We start from the raw sequence: 7,605 nt of genomic DNA, 5'->3' as shown, positions 1-7,605 counted from the left end.
CACGCATAAAGTGTCGATACACTTATTAAAAGTTCGATCCCAAAAATATCGAAACCGATAATTATAATGTAGTAGGTAAATTTACAATGTACTCGGTAGAAATATATCGGTTTTATGAGAAAATAGGTCTACATAATGTATCGACACATTTTAAGTTTGTGTCGATACTTTTTTCCAGAATGAATGTCCAATGAGGTACACACATAAAGTGTCGATACATTTATTAAAAGTATCTATCCCAAAAAATCCAAACTGATAATTACAATGTAATAGGTAAATTTACAATGTACCCGATAGAAATATATCGGTTTTATGAGAAAATAGGTTTACATAATGTATCGACACGTTTTAAGTTTGTGTTGATACTTTTTTCCCTGAATGAATGCCCAACGAGGTGCACGCATAAAGTGTCGATACATTTAAAATTGTATCGATCCCAAAAACATCGAAACTGATAATTATAATGTAATAGGTAAATTTACAATGTTACCGGTATAAATATACTGATTTTATGATAGAATATGTCAATATAAGCGCTACATATTACATTATATAAGCGCTACCTAATATGTTATTGTACTTGATAATATTTTCAGTAATTAACCTATTTTAGTATATAAGAGATACCTATTACATTATATAAACGCTACTTAATATGTTATTGTGCTTGATAATGTTTCTAGTAAGCGCTACCTATTACTTATATAAGCGCTACCTAATTTATTACTTGATAATATTTTCGGTTAAATGATATAACAAAACCGATCTAAATTTTAACTGATCACTTATTTAACCGATTATACCATTTTTTAACCGGTTTTTAACCGCCGCACAACATAACTACCTTCAAGATTTGGGCTGTCCGTCAAATACCGAATATTTGTCAGAAATATCAGAGGGTTTGAACAAAATTATTAGGCTCAAAATTGGGTTTGAACAAATAAATTAGGCTTACTACGAGCATGATTTGAGTATTATCATTCAAGGTCCGGTCGTGGTCTACTTTCTAAGTTTATAACATAGTATTTTATTTTTATATAATATATCATTTGTATCACATAAAAAATATAATGGTATATAGTATTATAAAGTAAGTTATTTATGTATAAAAGAATAAAAATTTAAATAAAATAAATTATATATATATATAACATATAATATGAGTTAGTCAAAAATAAGTTTAAATTAATTATTTACAAATATATGCTTATTTGGATAAAAATTTAGACCCATTTTTAACTTAAGTTTGGAAAAGCATGAATTATGTTAATTTTATATCAAATTCAATCCATGAACACCTCTATCGATATTTATAGCACGAGGAATTGATTTTTTTTATGGGATAAATTATTATTTTTTAAATTATGATCGTTGTCAAATATGAGTTTTTTTATTCTTCCAAGAAAGGGGTCATATTCTAATTGATTTCTAATTGTAAAAACGATCATAATGACTTTTAAAAGAGTGTTAAAAAATATTTAAATGCATTTTCAAGTTTAGTTGAGCTTTAAATTATTTTTGAGATATTTAATTAAACTTAAAAATATATTATTATCGTTATTATATCAAAATATTAAAATTCAAAATTCAATAATACTTGTTCAGATTCAAATCAATCCAAATTATGAGCCTTAAATCTTGTTCAAGGTAATAAATATTTATAAACCGTTAATCTAAATTCATTTTAGTCCCATCTACAGGGATGGACCCTCCATCCGCCCCTAAAGGTTTCAAATTTCTATATATGTTATCTATTTTTTAATGTTTTTATTAAAAATATATTTTTACCCCTTAAATTTTTTAAGTTTCTATTACTTAAAATTTTATAAATTTGTCTCTTCTAACATAAAATCATGTGTTCGTCCTTGTACACACCTGTAGACACAATTACTTAAGCTTAAGACCTCTACAGAAAACTATTTTTTATCGCTAAATTCACATGATAAATTCTAAATTCAATATTTTTTAAAATATCTTTTTCGAACCTAATGTGGTTAAAACCCTTCCAAAATTTAAGAAAGATTTCACACTTGGACGAGTAGACCCATTATGGAACGTATAGTTTAATACCTAATATAAGAACTGAATTGACAAAAGACAAGGATGAAATATTGATATTTTTTTTTTGTTTATATAATCATTTATTAATCGGTTTAAATAAAATATTATATAAATGTATTATGTAAGAGATGATCTTCATAATTTAATTTTTTTATTATTTAAAATTTGAATTTAAAATATATATTTTAAAATATAATATGTTATCTCGATAAATAAATTTGTCCTAGGTTGCTATTTTTTGATTTTGTTTGTTTCTATCATACTCCATGATCCTGATTAAATGCTTAAGGTTGGCTGGCTTGTTTGGTCCCCTAATTTCTTTCGTCGTCTCATTGGTTGCGTTGGCTTGTGTTGGAAGGTTACAATGTAAGTACAATTTTTATCCAAAACAAGCAATTAACAATCAAATCAAGCGATCTCATTTATTAAAAAATAATTATTAGTTTTAGAAATTCTGAATTAAAACATGACATATGTAAAAATATTTAAATATTTATTATCAAATTAATTAAAAATCTTTTAAACATATAATATCATTTAATTACCGTACCTTAATAAAAAAATCACCGAAATTTGTGAACAGTTTGATTTGGTTGGTTCCAAATAAGACGAAAAGATTAGGCGAGTGAGTCGTCCACCATTACCAAGACCGAGTTGTCACCAATAAAATATTAAATTTGTGGACCAGCCCAATTTCAATCACAAGTAGGCTACATTTTTCTTTCATACAAAACAGACCAACCTACCCAACCTTAATCTCGATTCAAGTTGTATCAGATTCTAATAGTCCCCACTCGAGCTTTGAAGCAACGTATATGAATTCAACAACCTAACCTTGCTGATTTAATTCATGGCTATAGTTTGTTAAATGAAATCATGGATTAGCACTTGACAATTAACTCATCAGGGAAATATATTGTAGACACGCAATTCTATCTAAGACGTGGACTCCATACTTGGATGAAGTGGGCAAATGGTGCCCCCACAAGCGCCTGTTAGTGCCGAGTGCCGACCACTTGGTTGATCTGCTGCGATTATGTCAACATTCGAAACGGAAAGCTCAAATTCAATCGCACTGCCATTTGTGAGACTTTTAAACTTGGAAACTCAGTTGCTGCCAAATTCTGAGGCTTAAATCATTAACGATTTTCTTAACAACTCCAAACATATTATTTATTAATACAATTATTAGTTAAATTATTATCTATCAATAAAGTATAATTTATTTAATATATTTTTTAAATATTGGCAGAATCTAAAATGACATGTCATGACGTAATTATTAGAATAATCCAAATCAAAATTGTCCAATTAGAGAGGAAAAATAATCCGGAAATAAACAAAAAAAAAAGGATAAGAACGACAGAAGGACAAGCACAAATGTCAGCATCGTAATATTTGGATAAATATTTATGTTATAATTTCTTTTATTTGAAAATTCTAGAAAAGAATATTATCGGCGTCAAATAGGCGGGACCCATGGAAGCACAGCTAATTCTTTGTTCATGCTTTTTTCGGTGACCGCGTTTGTTATTAGTTCGTACATTTGTATTTTAAAATGCGGGGCCCGTTTTTTAAATTTCTGGTGACCTGAACGTTTGGGGCCGTTGATTCTAGATCGGACGTCTGAAATTCAAACGGAAAAGAAAATGGAAACAGGTTGATTATGATTAACGATGATTAACTCTAATAATTCTGTCAGTCCATTTAAAATTAGATAGGCAAGCAAGATAATGGGAAATTGCATGGAAAAATGCTCCCCATTAGACAGCCGTACAAACTCTGCCATTTTAGAAAATGAGAGGTCGAAACAAATCTCAAATCACCCACTTAACACTCTCTTTTAGGGTTGTAAACGAACTGGCGTTTAGAATTTTTATGTACAGATTAGGTAATATTTAATCGTAATACCTGACATTAAATGATAATTAGGGATTGCAATAAGTACCGTAAGGCATAAACATATTGCTCCACAGTTCAAGCAAGGAATCATACAACCAAATGAATAACATAAAACTGACCTTCTTCGTTGAAACATATTGTACGTTTCATACTCTATAAAAATCTATAATAGCCTCCTCCAATAATATATAATATATATTCTTTTATTAAAAACAACGTTTATTCTCTTAATTTTACATATTTTATTAATTAAATCATCGTTAATTTTATTATAATAATTTGAAGTTTATGAATTTCAAGAAAATATAAATTACAAATACTTTAATATTATATAAAAAATTACGATGCAATACAATAACTATTACAGATGAAATAAAATATAATTTCTAATATAAAGATTTACACGCATTTAATTTTGGTTTGACTGTTGAAATATTTGCATGCCAATATGAATGAAAGCAAGTCAAAGGCTTACAGTTTACGGTTTCTGAACTGGCTTAAGCCATAAAACCGCGTCTTTCGTTGAATATCAAGCCTTCTTATTACCCAGAAAAAGGAAAGGAGAAAATAATAAAGTGAAATGCAATTATGAAAGCTTAAGGCAAAAATAAAATATTAGTAATAGTCGCTTAAGATAACGTAGGGGGGTATTTATGGAACTTCGACACCAGTTTCTTATATTTAAAGTCCAGTTTCTAGAGGAAAGAAAACAAACATTTAAAAGGAAAACAGAGTAGAGCAAAATTCGAACAATTTCGGAAAAAGAAAAACAAAAACAGAGGAGAAACGTCGAGAACAAATGGGAGATGTTATTTTGTTTATTGATGATTCCTCATCGAATTCTTCTATTTCGATATGTAGAATTTGCCATGAAGAAGAGTTGGAAAGCTTTAAGAGCATGGAAGTTCCCTGTGCTTGTTCTGGCTCTGTTAAGGTAATTCGTTCTTCCCTACTTTTAATCATTATTTTTTTCAGATTCTGATCATTGATTTCACCTGTTCTGATGATTTGATTAATTAATTTTATCAGTTGCGCATAGAGATTGTGTACAGAGATGGTGCAACGAGAAGGGAAACACAACTTGTGAAATTGTCTTCAGGTTTGAATTTCAACGATCATAGCAAAATTTCACGCTTTTCTTCTTCGAATTGTTTTTTTTCCTTCTTTAATTATTAATTTGATGCCAAACTGGGTTTCAAACTCTGTTTTATTCTTCGCTTTTAATTTTGTTCTGTTTTTCTATTTCCTTTTAGTTTGGGCATCCAAACTTGCCCCCTTCGATCAAACTTTTTTATTCCAAGTTCCCCCCTCATCGTACATGTGGTTCAGGCTGTTTGCAAAACGTTTCATTGAAACCTTCATATTAAACTAACTAAAATATAATTTAATTATTTCCGATTATGGCTGCATTACTTCATTTAAATATCAATTTCTCAGATTCCTGGAATTGTCTGCTAAGGTTTTTAAAAAAAATAATAATTGCTTTGATTTTTTAATCCAAAACTTTCCTAGAGGTTTATTAATCTTTATTCTAACATTGAAATAAGAAAATTAACAGTTATAAATAAATAAAAAATAACTATTTAATATTTTATCATGCAGGAATATTTAATTATTTCCGATTATGGCTGCATTACTTCATTTAAATATCAATTTCTCAGATTCCTGGAATTGTCTGCTAAGGTTTTTAAAAAAAATAATAATTGCTTTGATTTTTTAATCCAAAAACTTTCCTAGAGGTTTATTTAATCTTTATTCTAACATTGAAATAAGAAAATTAACAGTTATAAATAAATAAAAAATAACTATTTAATATTTTTATCATGCAGGAATATAAACCAGGATATACAGTAGTAACAGTTCCTTCAAAGAAATCTCCGCTGATTGAAGCAGCTGTAACCATCAGGTATAACTTCAATTTGTTTTCTATTCATAACTTGTTGGTAATGGCGCACGACTTGCCAGCTGCTGCCGTTGAAAATTATTCACTTTACAAAGAATGCTCTTCACCTTTAATGTAAAAAGCTAGACATGCTTTTCCTCTAATTATTGTTTTTTTTCTTTTTCTGGGGTCTCAGAGATAGCCTACAAATGCCAAGAACAGAGGACGAAGACGAAAGATTAGCGGCGTTAGCCGAGGAAATGAATGTCGAAAACGAATTATCCGAATGTACTTCGGCCGCCGACAGAGGCGCCTCTTGCTGCCGATCACTGGCCCTCACCGTAAGTGTTTTCATTTCTTTACATGTATAAATAATTAGAGAAACGTGCATTGCTTTGGTGTGTGGCAAGCGACGGTGGTTGCAGAAAAAGAGAGTGCATAATTTTTAAAGTTAGTATACAATTCAATTCAAAGCAAGAACATTAATATATATTTAGTAGTCTCGACGGTTAGATCAGTGGGCCAATGAGGTTTAGAAGCTGAATTCATAAGGGAAAACCATAGATATCTACCCATTGTAACAGTTGACACTAGATTATTATCATAATGTTATTATTTTTATTTTTTTGCAGTTCACTGTTGTGTTGCTCGTGAAACATCTCTTTGCCGTACTCAATGGCGAAACCGATCATTATCCGTTTGCACTTCTTACGGTATGTACCGATTTCATTTCTCCATTGTTGTGCTAAGCATATTTCTGCCGAGCTGATCCTAAGAATATATATATGTTTTGGCATATTTTTACAGATATTGTTTTTCAGAGCTACTGGCATTATACTCCCCATGTACATTGATTCGGACAATTACAATTATTCGGAACAGCATAAGGCGACAATATCATGTAAGTTTCCATATGATTGCCGTTTTCCAAACATCAACCACCACATTATTCAGCAACTTCAATTAAATAGGATAAATTATCTCACGATATTGTCATGTACAGGTGCGTGACGAAGATATTCTAACTTTGATGAAGAAGATAATGTTGAACTACGGCAGTTCGTAATGACTAAACTTGTAGTCCGATTCCAAATTACCCCAATTCTTTTGTAATGAAATACGAATATAAAAAGGAAAAATAAACATAATACGTGATTTTGTGTACAGATTGCTGGGCCGTAGTTTTTTATTTTCTTTGAAAAGGAGGATATGTACTACAATAAGAGATTTGAGAAATGCAGCATAACTGTCTTTACATGAGCAGCCCTAGAGAATTATTACAATTTGGAGTATTCGGTCAAATTCTACCACTGACATTAAATGCAGCCATAGACGTACATTAATTATTATTTGAAGGGACCAAAACAGAAACTACCAATAAATCTCTGAGTGAAAGGCAAGCTGCGTTGATCTCGGCCGTTCAGCACATGGATAGGATTTGGTCAGCGAACCTATCACTCCTATTTGTTGGAAAATAAACCAAGTACAAGTAATTTTCCTATAACTAGATTAGTGAGAATGCGAAATAAAACGGAAAAATAATACCCGAAATTAATAACGGAGTTCAGCCAATTTGCTTACGTCTCCGGACTGCTGCAGATCTTTTACTAAGAGAGAAAATTTACAGATGTTTACAAAACACTCACTACTCACAAGAAAGCTCTCTAGTATTGGGAGAAAGAAATGATTTTTGGGGATGGTTTTGAAGCTAAATGAGCTAGGGTATTTATAGTTAAAACTTAAGGACTTAATCTTGTAAA

At 30.2% G+C, this 7,605-nt stretch overlaps 1 pseudogene; it reads left to right on the top strand.

The window, feature by feature from the left end:
• Window positions 1–4,762: 4,762 nt before the first annotated feature.
• Window positions 4,763–6,911, top strand: LOC120136441 (annotated as a pseudogene).
• Window positions 6,912–7,605: the final 694 nt, after the last annotated feature.

This window comes from Hibiscus syriacus, unplaced genomic scaffold, assembly GCF_006381635.1.
Source record: "Hibiscus syriacus cultivar Baekdansim isolate YM2019G1 unplaced genomic scaffold, ASM638163v2 tig00110630_pilon, whole genome shotgun sequence".
Lineage (NCBI taxonomy): Eukaryota > Viridiplantae > Streptophyta > Magnoliopsida > Malvales > Malvaceae > Hibiscus > Hibiscus syriacus.
This window is presented reverse-complemented; position numbering and strand designations above follow the sequence as displayed.